Source organism: Oryctolagus cuniculus, chromosome 5 (assembly GCF_964237555.1).
Source record: "Oryctolagus cuniculus chromosome 5, mOryCun1.1, whole genome shotgun sequence".
In the NCBI taxonomy this organism is placed as follows: Eukaryota; Metazoa; Chordata; class Mammalia; order Lagomorpha; family Leporidae; genus Oryctolagus; species Oryctolagus cuniculus.
This window is the reverse complement of record NC_091436.1, coordinates 111,050,326-111,064,748: the sequence shown is the minus strand read 5'-3', so window position 1 is coordinate 111,064,748 and position 14,423 is coordinate 111,050,326. Positions and strand designations below refer to the sequence as shown.

At 39.2% G+C, this 14,423-nt stretch overlaps 1 protein-coding gene across 8 annotated transcripts in view; it reads right to left on the bottom strand.

The window, feature by feature from the left end:
- The window catches only part of KHDRBS2 (KH RNA binding domain containing, signal transduction associated 2), a 702,022-nt gene that overhangs the window by 16,776 nt on the left and 670,823 nt on the right, over positions 1–14,423 (bottom strand). For 6 of the 8 annotated variants that reach the window (XR_011388993.1, XR_011388991.1, XR_011388995.1 and 3 more), the window contains exon 16: positions 13–138. The gene's annotated coding sequence lies outside the window, so the exon portion shown is untranslated. Of the gene's footprint in view, positions 1–12; positions 13,454–14,423 lie in introns of all 8 variants that reach the window. The other 2 variants (XR_011388994.1, XR_011388992.1) reach the window with 1 other exon arrangement.

Sequence of the window (14,423 nt, the reverse complement as noted above, 5' to 3'; positions counted from 1 at the left end):
ATAGTTACTCACCCAAAGTGATTTACTCTCTCATCTTGAGATTGACCAATAATCTGAAAAAAATGTGTTTTTCTTCTTCTCATGCTGAACTCTATCTACTCATCCACATGTTGCAGAAATGATTTGAAGAAAATATTCCTTTAATAGACAAGTCAGGGATCAGATGAGTGGAGATAGGAATTTGTCATGACAATAGAAAACACTAAAGAAAGATGGCAGTCAATATCAGAAAACACAAGAAACGGCAAAGTCAGCTTTACATTAGTTATTTTCAAGTCCTTCTCTCATATTCATTTATGTCTTCCTACTTTCACAAACAAGACCTGTTTATGGCTCATTCAGTTGAGTTAAAGTGTTTAACTTTGGTTATCTCCATTTGCATGCTGAAGCTACTTCACAAAAGTACAAAAATTAAGTTATATTCTTGTTCTTGATATGGAAACACAAGGTCTGAAGATCATTAAATGGTAAGTTATCATTTAACCTTCTCTCTGCTAGTTCATTTCCCGAATGCCCACAATAGCTGAAGCTGGGCCAAGAAAAAGCCTGCAGCAAGGAATTCAATCTGATTCTTTATGTGTGGCAGGGACTCAAGTATTTGAGTCCACACTTGCTGCCAACCAGGGTATGCATCAACAGGTTGCTGGAACTGTGACTGAAGGTGGAACTCGAACCTAGACACTCTGATATGGGATGCAGGCATCCCTATACCAGATGCCTGCCCATTATTCGTCTTTTGCTTCCAATCTTTTCTTTCTCTAAAACAAACTATGAGGTGATTCCAGGTTAGGTTTCCTGAAATGTACCCATAATTCACTTTCACTGGATTACCATTGCCTATCCAGTGTTATTCACTAAGTATTTCAGCCCTCACAAATCTGTTCAGGCTCTGCATTCTAATTATGATTTTCTTTTTACAACAGAAACTGTAAACCAATTCTACTTCCCTGAAAATATTCTGTTTTTGGATATCTTTCCTTTGGTTTATAATATTCCTGTCATTTAAACCATTCCTTCTAAACATTTCCTCGAGACAGTCTCCAATTCTCCCTTCCAGAATCCCTTAACCTAAAGCATTTCTTTGCCCCTTTCAGAATTAGCCTCTATGTAGGGCTCTATAGTTGATGTGTGTCCTTATTGGATATTTTCCTTATGGTTATAATATGGTATTACTTTTATTTCTCCAATGAACCATAAGCTGAGAGTATACCATATCTATTTCTTTTTTTTTAAAGATTTATTTTTACTTATTTGAAAGAGTTACAGACAGAGATAGACACAGAGAGAGAGAGAGGTCTTCCATTCACTGGTTCACTCCTCAGATGGCCGCAACGCCCAGAGCTAAGCAGTTCAGAAGCCAGGAACTTCTTCCTGGTCTCCCACATGGGTCAGGGGTCTAAGGACTTGGGCCATCTTCTACTGATTTCTCAGGCCATAGCAGTGAGCTGGATCGGAAGAGGAGCAGCCGGGACTAGAACCAGCGCTCATATGGGATGCTGACACTTCAGACCAGGGCATTAACTCACTGTGCCACAGCGCTGGCCCCAGTATACCATATCTATTTCAACTTTGTTTTCCCTACTCTCTGCAATAGTAGTCTATACTTAAGATATATTCAGTACATACTGGTTAGATTGCTGGTGGAAGGAATTAATAAAAGTTCTGCACAAAGACAGAGATGAACAGTGCTTTCACAAGTTAAAAAAATTAGAATGTTTAAATTCTAGTTATGAAATAAATCAATACCATTTAATTGGGTTGTGCTACGTATTGAGCTAAATGCATTCTTTGCACTGTCACACTTAATGTTATCAATTCTAAAATTTTATGGATGAAAAAACTGAAACTTAGACATGTTAGATAACTTTTCCATACATGGTCTAATATTCAAACCCACATCTGATTGAAGTCAAACTGTGTCTATTTTTAAATTATTTAATGTGTGTGGGAAGTCCTAAAGTGTGTAGAATATACATCAAGGAACATCTCGGGAGTTTACAAAATATTAAAAGATATGACAATGCCTATCACCATCCTGTCAGTAACAGCAGCCTCATGTTTGTTTGTTTCATGTGATAAATTTTTTGGAGTTCATCTTTACTTTGGATAAGTAGAATATCGGGCATCACTTCCTTATTTGTTTATTTCCCTTATTATCTGCAGTCTTTAACCTGAGGATTTTACATATTTAAATTATTTGCTTGAATTCATTGAAAGATAGTACTTCTAAAAGTGAATTTAAAGATGGAATTACAAGTTTATTTTGGTACAAAAAGTTTTGACTTTTATGTAAAGTATTTTCATAATATGGAATTTTTATGAAGTTGTTGATGATCCATTAAATACAAGGATTTCAAATTTTTGCACAAAAATTTATCTTCTAATGCCTTTCCCCATGAACTTTACACTAAATGTGCCAAGAATACTTTTAAAATAGAAATTATTAGAAGTTATATTTACTTCTCCAAAGTAGGCATATTTACACAATTCCATCATGTTCTACCACACATGTTCTAATCTACTTCTGTAATTGCTCTCAGAACCAACTACTAAGCCTCATATGAAAATCGATTTCAGGGAGGGATATTATGGCATAGTGCATTAAATTGGAAATTGGGACTCCAGAATCCCATGTTGGACTGCTTGTTTGAGTCCTGGTGCCTCTGCTTCCCACTCAGCTCTCTGCTATGTACCTGAGAAAGCAGAAGAGGATGGCTCAATTGCTTGAGCCCCTGCTACCCAAATGGGAAACCAGAATTTAGTTACTACTCCTGACTTTGGCCTGGCCCAGATCTGACTTTTGCGATCATTTGGGGAGTGAACTAGCAGATGGAAGGTACTGTAAACACAGGTACTTTTTTGTACACTGAACATTAAACAAGGCCCTAGAGTACCATGTGCTTTAAAACATTTTGTGTCCAGAGTCCTTAGCTCACAGATCTAGAGGAGTGTACAGATGGCTTCCAGGCCACATTGTACAGCATGTGTCTGTCCCACAGAGGACAACTACTCTGTTTCTTCTGTAGTTATTTTTGTGAGTCTAAAAAGATGCATGGTCTACTTCTCACATCTAGAGGATATTTTATTATATATAACTATAAAAATTATATGCTGATGTTTAAAGTTTATGGAAAATACAGTTATAAGATAAACTTATTTTGCTGCAAAAATCTTAAAATCAATGCATTCAATGGGTCATTGAAAAGTTAATGAAAATGTATATTATCAAAACTATGCATGGATATCAAGTTTATGGCACCAAAATAAATACCTTTAATTCCCATTTTGTATGAGCTTTTTTTGTTTAGGCAGGGTTACAGAGAAGGAAAGAGACATCTTCCATCTGCTGGTTCACTCCCCAAGTGGCCACATGACTGCGGCTGAGCCAGGCCAAAGCCAGGAGCCAAGAGCTTCTTCGGGGTCTTCCATGTGGGTGCATTGGCCCAGTGACTTGAGCCATCCTCTGCTGCTTTCCCAGGCACATGAGCAAGGAGCCAGATGGGAAGTGGAGCAGCTGGGAAACAAACCCTAGCCCAGATGGGATGCTAACCTGACCCATTGTGTAGATGATAGCCTAACCCACTGTGCAATATCACTGGTCCCAGCCCCTTCTATGAAGTTTTAAAAGTTCTCACAAATGGGCCTTATTATGGATATGCAAAAATAATACAATTAAGTAATTATGGAGTGGTCATTCCATACATGTTTATTGATCATTATTAGGAAGATGATTATTGTTTCTTGAACTCCAGAGTTTGAAGAATATGACTTTTAGGGTAGTGATTGGCCAAGCTTATAGCTAATACACACATGAGAGGCAGCAAATGATGGTCCCAGTCACCCATGTGGGAGACCTGGATTGAATTTTGGGCTCATGTCTATGGTTGGCCCTACCCAAGCAGCTGTGGGCATTTGGGGAGTGAAGTGGTGGATGGGGTATCTCTCTTTTTCCAATTAACGAAAAAAAAACTTTTAGAAAAACAATATGCCCTTTTGTAATATGGATTTTAAATTATTTAGAAAATCTATAAAGTTCTTTGGCATCTACAACATTACCTTCACTAACCAGGAATATTCACTTTATAGTTTTTTTTTTTTTTTTTTTTTTTTTTTTTTTTTTTTTTTTGACATGCAGAGTGGACAGTGAGAGAGAGACAGAGAGAAAGGTCTTCTTTTTGCCGTTGGTTTACCCTCCAATGGCCGCCATGGCCGGCACGTTGCGGCCAGCGCACCGCGCTGATCTGAAGGCAGGAGCCAGGTACTTATCCTGGTCTCCCATGGGGTGCAGGGCCCAAGCACTTGGGCCATCCTCCACTGCACTCCCTGGCCACAGCAGAGAGCTGGCCTGGAAGAGGGGCAACCGGGACAGAATCCGGCACCCCGACCAGGACTAGAACCCGGTGTGCCGGCGCCGCAAGGCGGAGGATTAGCCTAGTGAGCCACGGCGCCGGCCACTTTATAGTTTTTAAGAACCAGTAAAGTTTACTAGATATTTGGGCTCTTCTTTGTCTAAGTTTTCAGCAAGAAAGGACAGATAGAATATGCATTGAAATATATATAATTTCTTCATAAATTTGCTCTTATGATTTTAAGGAATAAGATCCTTGAAAAATGAAAGTGAAATTTTTCTATAAATACTAAGTCATTTGACATGTTTACTTATAGCAACAATAAATTGGTATGTGGGGATTTCCATATACAAGTTTATAAATTTACTTTTTATATCTCAAAGGAGAGACCAACCTCGCTCAGTATTTTCACAAACAGACATCAATGTCAATAAAACATGTTTGTGGAAGTTATTATGTAATTATCTATAATTGTAGATAATTACATAACATAAATGCAGAACTCTAACATTTGTTAACCATTCCTGTCTGCAATATAAATGAGTTCTTTTCAAGTATTAGTTGTGATGCAGGATTTTAAAAAATCATTTCTAAGATGCACTTATTTAATTTTAAAATTTGACCTGAGGTGCTTCTCATAATCAATATAAAATTACTGATTATTCATCTTTTCTACTGAATGATTTTCATTAAATAGGTAATGTGTCTTACAACCAGTGTTGGTTCATAGTTAAGGAAACTAACTATGCTGCACCATCCGTTTCTATGCTTCTATGTTTCTATGCTTCTATGTTTCTGTGCTTCACCATCCGTTGCAGTTTTAAGTTTGTACTCAGTTAACACCCATGATCTTTTATTCATTGCATTTATTTAGTTTTGCAATGAAGTATTTATGAACACTTATTATATCTTAGTCATTACATTCCATAATATAGATGTCATAGACTTCTGTAATGTTAGTTTTTCTCTTTTTCTTTTTAATTGCCAATGTGTGAATTATGAACAAGTATCTTCAAAAAACATATGGAAACAGTGATCTAACTCCTAATGTGTTTGGAACAGCCATGTCCCCCTAATGAAAATCAAAAGCTAACAGTGCTGTTATCACAAAAAGAAGGTTGTAATTAAGAACAGAAAGTTGTCTCAGAGGCGACTTAAATTCAGGTCTTAGAATCGAATAAAAATACCATTTTTCTTTGTTTTAAATTTATTCTAAAGAGGTATAATTAAATTATTATAATGATATGAGATACATTTAAGATTTATTTATTTATTTGAAAGTGTTACAGAGAGGCAGAGGCAGAGAGAAAGAGAGAGTTCTTCCATCCACTGGTTCACTCCCAAATGGCTGCAACAGCTGGAGCTTGGCCAATCCGAAGCCAGGAGCCAGGAACTTCCTCTGTGACTCCTGCACAGGTGCAGGCCCAAGGACTCAGGCCATCTTCTGCTTTCCTGGGCCATAGCAGAGAGCCGGATGGGAAAGTGGAGCAGCTGGGACTCAAACCAGCAAGCATATGGGATTCTGGCACTGCAGAGGGCAACCTTGACTGCTATGCCACAGTGCCGGCCCCATGAGATAAATTTTTAATAAGTCCTCAGTGTTATTCCATCTTGAGATTTTATGAAACTAGCAGCATTTATAATTGACATATTTTCATATTCTGTTATCTGTATAGTTCCTGTGGTACAATGTATATGAGCCCAATATTCCAATATTTTTATTTAGGGTAGAGTACGATCTAACTTCATTGAAAAGAAGGAATAGACAGTCATAACATCAAGAAAACAAAAATATCCTAACTTTCCCCAACCACCTGAGGTCTTCTATCACCATGTAAACGTAACTACAGTTTTCCATAGTAATCCTAATATGGTCATAATGTCCATTCATGCATTTGTTTATTCAGTCATTTATAAAATATTTACTTAGCACTCTATCAGATAATAATATATGGCAAAGCAAAAATATGGAAAAATGACATAAACAGAGAAGACGGTAGACATTCTAACACCGTTTTTGTATCGAAGCAGGAGACAGAGTATAATCCTATCTTAAAATAGACAGTAGGTAGGCTATGTCACAAATAAATGCATGTGTAAAAATTTGATTTTTTTTCCTCTGGTGGGCTTTTTTTTATTTAAACAAGTCTCATCTTGCAGAGAAGAAAAAGCAACCGAGAGTCCAATACACAGAGGCTATTTTTGATTCATTTATACAGCAACTTCTCATCAGTGTAACCAAATGCCTATTTAACATCTCTATTGAGGTGTCACGTAAGTATCATGAAATTAACTTTACCAAGACAGAACTCCTGCTACTTCCTCATTTTTTTTTCCTTCTCAATAAATAAAATTATTATCCAAAAACATGGTCTCTCCCTTTCCAATCCAATGTACTATGAAATTCTCTTATTTTTTCTTCTAGGCCTCTCGCATATACGATGTTCCATACATACATTGCTAACGCTTACATTTGTATTGCAAGTACCTTTAACTGGAAGTACTCCAATCAGGCTTGCATAATCTTAACTTCATTTATTCTGCAAGGTTATTTATTTTAGTCTTACTACTTCACACACATTTTCTAAATAGCAACCATGGTTATCTTTGAACCATGTATTATTGTCTCATACTCCCTCTTTATTTAAATAATATTTAAAGGATTAATTGATTTGAAAGGCAGAGTCTCTCCCTCCCCCCAAACACACAGAGGGAGGAAGTGGGGTGGGGGAGAGAAAGATCTTCCATCCACTGGTTCACTAACCAAATGTCTGCAACAGCCAGGCTGGTCCAGGTCAAAACCAGGAGCCTGGGATTCCACCTTGGTCTCCCTCATTGGTGGTAAGAACCCCAGTACTTCGGTCATCTGCGGCTTTCCCAGGTCCATCAGCAGGACGCTGGATGGGAAGGGAGTAGCTGGAACTCGAATTGGCATGCTGATATGAGATGTTGGCATCTCAAACAGTGGCGGCACCTTCTGTGCCACAAATCCAACTCAGTACATACCTTTCCACAGTGCCCTGGAGAATGTCCAGGTCAGAAAACACTGAATGATGGGAGAAACACCTGTCCCCCCAAGCTCTTCGCAGGCCATTCTCCCCATTGCTCACCAGTGCCCAGCTCCCGACTCAGCGGTGTATAGCACAGTATGTGTGCTTCTCTATAGCGCAGCTCCTGCACTGCTGTTCTTCCTGCCTGGGAAGCACTTCTCTTCTTAGAAATCTGAACAGCTTGTTTCTTTGCTTTCTTCATGTGTTCAATGTCACTTCCTCAGAGAGGCCTTCTGCAATTGGCCTAATCCAGCCCTCAGCCTCTCCACTCCCCACCCCCCATTATTCTGGCTCAAGCTTATTTAAGGCATAAGAACTATCTCAGTTTGTAATTGAAATGTAATGTGTTTATTGTTTCAAATCTTTTCAAAGGTCTAGACTTCATGAAAACAGAGACTTTGTCTTGCTCACTGCCGTTTTTCAATTTTTTTTTTTTTCACTGAGTCCCCGGTGTAATGCCTGTACTAGAATAAAACTAAATATTCGTTATATATATACGTGTGTGTATACACACATTCTTAAAGAATAAACAAGTGGGAAAGGGTGCAGTAAGATGGAGGGTGTTGAGATATATGTAAAATTTAATAATGCCTTTTTTAAAACAAGTACTTTCTTTGAAATGCAGAATGACAGAGAGAGAGAATGAGACAGGGAGATTTTCCTTTGGATCCCTCCCCAGATGGCTGCAACTGCAATGGATGGAACAGGCTGAAGCCAGGAGCCAGGAACTCCATCCGGGTCCGCCACATGGTTGGCAGGGGCTCAAGTGCTTTGGCCCCAACTGCTGCTTTCCCGTGTGCATTAGCAGGGAGCTGGATTTGAAGCAGAGCACCTGGGACTTGAATTGGCACTCTGATATGTTGGCATTGCAGACAGCAACTTAATCCAGTGCACAACAATGACATCTCCAATAATGCTTTTTCCTTTTTTTTTCTTCTTCTTCTTCTTTTTTTGATTAGAGATGTAATTGTTCATTTGAAAGGCAAGTTACAAAGATGGGTAAAGACATATCTTTTTTTTTTTTTTTTTTTTTTTTTTTTTTTTTTTTTTTTTGACAGACAGAGTGGACAGTGAGAGAGAGACAGAGAAAGGTCTTCCTTTTCGGTTGGTTCACCCCACAATGGCCGCTGCTGCCGGCGCACTGCACTGATCCAAAGCCAGGAGCCAGGTGCTTCTCCTGGTCTCCCATGCTAAATCTGGGAGCCAGGAGATTCTTCCAGGTCTCCCACATGGGTGCACAGGCCCAATCACTTGGGCCATCCTATACTGCTTTCCCAGGTACATTAATAGGAGCTGGACCAGAAGTGGAGCAGTGGGGACAAAAATAGGTGCACATAACAGATGCTGGCATCACAGGTAGTGGCTTAACCTGCTGTGCCACGATGCGCTCCCCCGCATAATGCTTTTTCTGATAAGTCAAAGAAATTTAAACTATGGGGAATATAAATATCTTTCAGGTGAATAACTTTGAAAATCATTGTTAAGTCAGTTGAGATTCCTGAGTGAAGCTAGGGGGTACTAAAAAGTTGATTGTTATGAACAATTCTACAGACTTTTGACATGAAAGAAACTGAATGAATGAGTAATCTTCACTGTTAGGTATTTGAAAGATATACATGGAAACATTTTCTGTTAGGGGCAAAATTAAAGAACACTTGTTTATCAAGAGGACATGGAGTGGGTATTCAGCATGATTAAAATGCTACTTAGGGTGCCTACATCGCATATTGGAGAATAAGAATATGGTGAACACTTACTGGGCACTTCCTAGATGCTGGGCAATATTCCAAGTGCTTTACATATTTTGATTGATCTAGTCCTAATAAAGAAGCCCTCGGTGGGTGTTGCGGTGCATCCAGTTTAGCTGCCTCTTGGGATCCCTGCATCTTACATTGGGGTGCCTGGGATGGAGTCCTACCTCTGCTTCCCATTTAGTTTCCTGCTAATGCACATCCTGGAAGGCAGCAGGTGATGGCTCAAGTCCTTGAGTCTCTGCCACCCACATGGGAGACCTGGATGGAGCTCTTAGCCTGGCTCAGCCCTGGCTGTTGTGGGCACTGAGAGAGTGAACCAGCAGATTGGAGATCTCTCTCTCTCTCTCTCTCTCTCTCTCTTTCTCTCTCTGCATTTCTAATTCTGTTGCTCTGCTTTTTCAAATAACTCATTTAAAAAAAAAGTCCTGTGGACTAGGTGCTATTATAATCTCCATTTTACAAAGGAGACTATAGAAGCAGGTAAGATTTCATAACTTGCACACAGCCTCACAGCTAGAAAACAGTGGAACCAAGACCTGAACCAGACAGTCTAGGTCACAGTCCTTGCAGTCCACCACATCCATGACCAAATCCTGTATTTATGACCCACTTTTTCTTCTTAATCACCAGTATCTTTTATTCAGGTAAACACTAGTGTGTATGTTATAGATATGTTCTGACAATTACAGGGCTGTGCTGGTAAAAAAACAAACAAACAAACAAACAAAAAAAACTAGGAATTTGTAATAGTCAATGCAGGAATGTGCAGTCAGTTTAGGTTTTTTGCTGGAAATCCCTGGATTTTTAAAAATAAAATCTTTGTAGTTTTTATTGATGGATAGTACCAACAGGGGACAGTAGAGATTTTTTGGCCTTTGCCTTTCTTCTTTTCAGATAAAAACAGAGGAATCTGGGAGTTTTTGTCTGGAAAGAGACAGATTATAATCCTGATAAACCTATGAAATTTTAGAATAGTGAAAAGAAAATTGATTCGTTTTCCACTCTGCTTCAAATTCTCACCTCTAAACATTTTTTTAAAAAAGACTTATGTATTTGAAAGGCAGAGTTACAGAGAGGGAGGGAGAGAGAGAGAGATCTTGCGTCCACTGGCACATTCCCTAAATGACCACAATGGCAGGGGCTAGGCTAGGCTGAAGCCAGGAGCCAGGAGCTTCATCCAGGTCTCCCATGTAGATGCAGGGGCCAAGGTACTTAGACTACCTTACACTGAGTTCTTAGGTGCATTTGGAGGAAACTGAATTGGAAGTAGAGCAGCCAAAACTGGCACCCATATAAGATGCTAGCATAGCAGGTGGTGGCTTAACCTGCTACCCAAAATGTTAGCCCTCCCATACACTTTTGTTTGGTAATCAAAGAGTAGAAATACTTATTTGTTCTCATAGATTAATTCATTCACTTATTTATTCAACCAATATTTGTGAGTACCTACTATGTGCCAGGCTTTCAGAAAGGCTCGCATGTTTAGTGGTGAAGAAAATCTGTGGAGGTGAAGATAAAATGAAAACATAACACACACACATATATGCACTCATGCATATGGGTTATTTTGTAGATTTTTGTACATCATTATACTACATATTTTATACATGGATACTTTTATTTATTTCTAACTTATTCTGTCATCCCTTATGTGTATAATTATAAATCATCATGAATACTATGATGGAAATGAACAGATTTTCTGATATAGAATGAATTAGCAATGATAGAAACTGTTAGCAGGGCAACAGTGAGTCCCTTAGTAGGAGAAGCTTAAGGATATTCCTGGTTTTAAAGAAACATGACAAAGAGTCCTGGGGTCCCTGTGCTCCTCAAATAGCCCACAGAATCTCTGATCTGGAATAAAAAAATCATCCCAGAGCTATGCCCTGTGTGAGTAATCAAATGCACGTGGTTCCCTCTACACAGTGAGAACACCAGTACGTTCATTTGAAAAGGAACTAAAAATACCAGCACAGATATTGGTGAAATGTAGAAGACATTTAGTTCTCAAACCTATGCTGTGAGCATGCTGTGAGAAGATATAAAAGAAAAAGTACCTCTGACCGCACAGCTCTGAATCTAATTGGGCAGAATAAACAGATGCATGAGAAATGACACCGGAGGCAATGGACCAAAATGTACAAAGAGAGCCATTATAAATGGAATACACAGAGCGCGGCTGAGCTCATCCTTTTGAAAGGAAATGAGTTAGAGACATGGCATTTACTTAATTGATGGTGGAGGCAGTGAGAATATATTTAGATGGACACTGAAAATAAGGGTTTCAATTTAGGAAGACAAACATAGAAGAGGATGCAGCTTTTAGAGAAGAATGGTAAAATGTAAACATTTGAGCAGCTTTGTGCTAACCTTGTTAAAGTGCTATCGTTCCCTTCACGTGCCTGTTTTCCTTAGGTTCATCTTAATGTTGCTCACCAAAGACAGAAATATTTTTATGGGAGTTTTGTGAAATTGCTAGCTGTATTTTTCTTAGCAAAATATTTCTAGTACTAAAGAACTTTAAAACCTCATATTTCATCATTCTAGTACTAATTTTTGTGCAACATGAGAGTTTCGGAATGTTTTGTTGTTCAGAAAGTTTCTCCCTCTCTCTACACACACACACACACACACACACACACTCACACACTTATAAGCATTCCTAAATTCCAAGTAAATTACTAGGCACTAGGAGTACAGAGATGAAATATAGCACTTTCATTAAGGAGTTTAGAGTCCAATGTGAAACAGAGAAATATAAATGTATCATTTCATATCATGCACTGTGAGAGCGTGAACAAGCCCAGACTGAGTGGGAGAATTGAGGAAGCGCTCCTTGAAAGATGTGGGTTTTTTTTTTTTTTGGCTGAGAATTCATAACACAATGAAAAACATAAAAGAAAAAGCACATCATTTCAGGAGGAGGGAGCCATACAATAGGATGGGATGTTTGAAAAAACTTATGGAAAACCTTTAAAAATATTATATTTTTAAACGTAGAAATGTATGTGTCAGTATGCAAAATCCAAAACAGGTTTAAAAAACCCATGGGATGTATAAATCTAGTGCCAACATTTTTTAAAAGAATATTTATTTTATTTGAAAGGAATAGTGGCAGAGAGAGAGGGGGGGATCTTCCGTCTGTTGGTTCACTTTCCAAATGATTGTGGCAGCATGGGCTGGGCCAAGCTGAAGCCAGGAGTCAGGAAGTCCATGCTGGCCTCCCACATTGGAGACAGGGGCCCAGGGGCCCAAGTACTTGGGCCATTTTGCGGTGCCTTTCCCAGCATATTAGAGAGCTGAGCCAGAAGCAGATCAGCCAAGACCCAAGCCAGCACTCTGGAATAGGATGCTAGTGTTGCAAGTGGTGGCTTGAGTTGTTGCACCACAATGACAGCCCCATACATTTGGATTCAGGATATAAAGCGTGTGTGTGTGTGTGTGTGTGTGTGTATGTACTTCAAAATTTCATGGAAAATAGAATTAAAAAAACAATTATTTTGGTGTAAAATTTTTTTGAAACCCAAGAATAGTCTTCATAATATACATTTTTCCTGAACTTTTTGAAGACCCCTTGCATTTTGAAGCTCGGTTAAATTTTTAAGATAGATAGGAAGTTGTTTTGTGGACACAACTATCCTTCTTTGAAAGAAAACAAGAAGGAAGAGCTTTTTAGAGTGGTTGCAGATAACATATCTGTGTTTCATTCCTGTCCCTTGCATATGGGAACTAGTTCTTGGAGACGTTTGTTACATAGGAAGCAGGGCTCCGATATTTGATAGACTGACTAGCTGTGAATGAACTCCCTGCAAAGTATGTGAGGAATGGGGCCTGAAGAAGAGGTACCATGTGGGTTAACAATAATGGGTACTGGTTGAATGTCTTTAAAAATACTCATTGTTAGCAGAAATAAAAATACTTTCTGCTTCTATCTCAAGGCCACGGCACAGAGAACGCTCAAGGTAGAATCATCATTTAACTACAAGGAAGCGCTGCGCAGAGAACAGCGGTTGCATGCTCTCGAAGGGTTTCTAAGGTAATTACCCTGAGTAGTGAAGAGCTAAGCTTCCAACAATGTTGCTTTGCCAAGAATTCATTATGAGGAGGAGGCCTGTGTCAGAGCTTGGCTCAATAAGGGCCCAATAAGGAAAACAGAATTCAGCTGAAGTATTTAAATGGGAGAATTATAAAACAGACAATTGGTAAAGCAGCAAACAGTTGAGGAAAGAAAGGAGACCAACCAGAGAAAGGTGTGACAGCTCAGAAATCCATAACAGGAGCAGGCCATAACTCCAGGCTGAAAAGACACAGGACAAGGGGATGTGACTTCTAGATAGGAGCCTTGGTTTCCGGGTAGGAGCTACACTGTGGCAGGAGTGAGTGGGTTGTGGTACAGGGAAGACATAGGGGCTGCCAAAGAAGGTGCAGGAGGCAAAGACAGCGTTGAGAGAACGGCCCTGTCTTCTGCTTTCTTCTGTCTTCAATTACCTGCCAGTGTCTCCAGCCCTGAATCCCTGGGCGCAGAAGCCAGCTACTCGCCAGCTGGAACAGCTCTGGGGAGGAAGCCTCAGGGATTCCTCTCCTTTCGCTGAGTTAGGAAGGGCAAGAAATGGGTTCAAGGGCAAAGAGGCTCAGAACAAGGACAAAACTCAATTAGGAGAGGCTAAGTTCTAGAAACCACAGGACTCTCTCACTGAACCAAGGAAGTTTGCACCCTGAAGACTGGGTTCTTAGTAGGTCTAAAAAGTATCTTTAAGACATGTGTCCCCATTTCTTTACTTTGGAGGGAAGGTCAATAGGTAATAGGGACATCTACACTTAAAACCAACAATATTAGTTTGAAATTTGGCTAGAAATGCTCACCAAAGAAAACAAACTGACTCTTTTTTTCTCTACAAAACTACAATCTTAATATCCTATTTTATAAACCTTAGTTACATGTAAGACTTTCTGTTTGTTGTGCCAATGCATTTTACATATCAGAAAACACTTGAACTATCAAACAGAGGGTTATTTGCCTAAATTACCATGCTAGCCTGACACTGAGAGGTGGGCTTGTTTTGAGTCTGTGCATTTAGTGACCTGTGGTATTTTGATAAATGATGTTGCCTAAAACTATTCACTAGGAAGTTTGGGCACCATCTGTGTTTGTTTCTGTAGGAGCAGTAACTGCCTAGAGAAAAATCCGATGCTCATTTCAAAGATGCAGTATAAAGACAATTCAAGATGATGCCTTTAACATAATTATTCCACCTTTCATTTACATA